The sequence below is a fragment of the Heterocephalus glaber genome, unplaced genomic scaffold (assembly GCF_053883595.1).
Source record: "Heterocephalus glaber isolate CG9 unplaced genomic scaffold, H.glaber_assembly_v1.0 deba00001613, whole genome shotgun sequence".
Classification (NCBI taxonomy): domain Eukaryota; kingdom Metazoa; phylum Chordata; class Mammalia; order Rodentia; family Bathyergidae; genus Heterocephalus; species Heterocephalus glaber.
The window spans coordinates 4,236,350-4,237,954 of record NW_028258384.1 but is presented as its reverse complement, the minus strand read 5'-3'; the positions used below and the strand labels follow the sequence as shown (position 1 = coordinate 4,237,954).

The 1,605-nt window shown below is 36.6% G+C and overlaps 1 pseudogene; it reads right to left on the bottom strand.

Moving 5' to 3' along the window:
* Positions 1 to 723: 723 nt before the first annotated feature.
* LOC110346225 (PEST proteolytic signal-containing nuclear protein pseudogene) lies at positions 724 to 1,366 on the bottom strand (annotated as a pseudogene).
* Positions 1,367 to 1,605: the final 239 nt, after the last annotated feature.

Below are 1,605 nucleotides of genomic sequence, written 5' to 3'. Positions count from 1 at the left end.
AAAATAAAAACCAGCCAAATACTTAATCAGTATGTACATTTAAATTTTTGGTCGTGATTTTTATTTTAAAAGAAACAGCTTCCTTATGATTTGCCTCAAATTCTGGTGGAAATGCTTACAAGAATTAGCTAATAAACAAACAAACTGAAGAGAAGCACATTCAAACTACTGATTTATTTAGTAGCAAATGGCTATTCTTTGAAGACTAATGAAGGTAGACAAGACCATTAAAGTGAAATGGGCTACTTCAAATATGATATTTCACATAAAAATTTTTTTAAAAAATTATTTTTAGTAAAAGAGCTAAGCATCTGTATCCAGTGATTGCAATGCAACACCTAACAATATGATAACAAAACAAATGCCCATAAGGAGAAAAACTATTTTAATTTTATCTAAATTTACTTTCAGTCAATATTCTAGCAACATTTTCCTTTCAATACAATACTCCCCCTTTCTCTATAAGGCTGTTCCTGGGAGCCAGACAGTCAGTTTAGGTAATGAGGGAGTTAATTTAGGAGTAACTGCTGACAGTTTTAAATAGACAGTTACTTTTTGCTTCCCTCTTAATGTGCTAATAGTTGTATCTAAAAAAATATGCAATTCTTAAAAAGGTACCATTTCTGATTTCTTTATTATCTGTAACCTTTGGGAACTAATCACATGAAACTACAAAAATAGCAAATGTCTTGAAATCTATTTATAAAACATAAATTACCTCTAATTTCAAACTCTCACTTATTAGTATACCACTCAATCTTAAAATAAAATGAAAATGAAAAAGTAAAAGCGGCTCCAAAGATAGTCTTATACCATTTTAAAAAAGGAAACTGTTCCTTTTAACTTTACACCCACCCCACACCCCAATTCAAAACACATCATTTAACTGTCTCGGTCATGGACATTTCCAAGGTGAGATTTTTTATATTTCGTTCCCATAGCTTCTGGTTATCAGAAAACCCATGCTTTCCTTTATTGAAAGAGTTTGGTCCAGCTGATGTTGGTGTATCCCTTCCAGTATTCTTCATCCTCATCTTTGCTTCTGGAGGCATTTCCTCTGGTTCACAATCTTCATCTTCATTAAAAGCTGCTGCTACTGAAAGGGTTTTTGGAGCAAGAGTTGGAACAGTTTCTTTAGGCTGATTTTATCCAAGTTTGATGGATATAGCTGATGCTTTCTTTGTTGTCTGACTACCTATGGCAAATACGAACTTTGAGATCTTTGTAGGCTTTGTTGGGAGGTCTGCAACTTCTTCAGCTGATCGCTTCTCAGCGCTGCGACTGGAACTTTCCCCTCCATTACTTCGGCGGCTCCAGCTCTCTTAGGCTTCTCAGGCTTCTCCTCTCCCGCCGTTCTGTCTGCCATTTTCCTGGCTGCGGCCTCCCCAGCAGCCACGCCAAGGACGTCACCTACTTCTTCATCCTTTAAGGCCCAGCTTGAGCTTCACCCCCTCTATAAAAATTTCATTCACATACTTGGTCCTGCCACTGCCCAACAACCACAGTTCATAAACACTGTATTCCATGTGCAGTCACTCCATCATTGTTTGAGCCTCCAATTGTTTTGTGTTTGAATGTTTTTCCCTCAATAAGCTACCACTACTT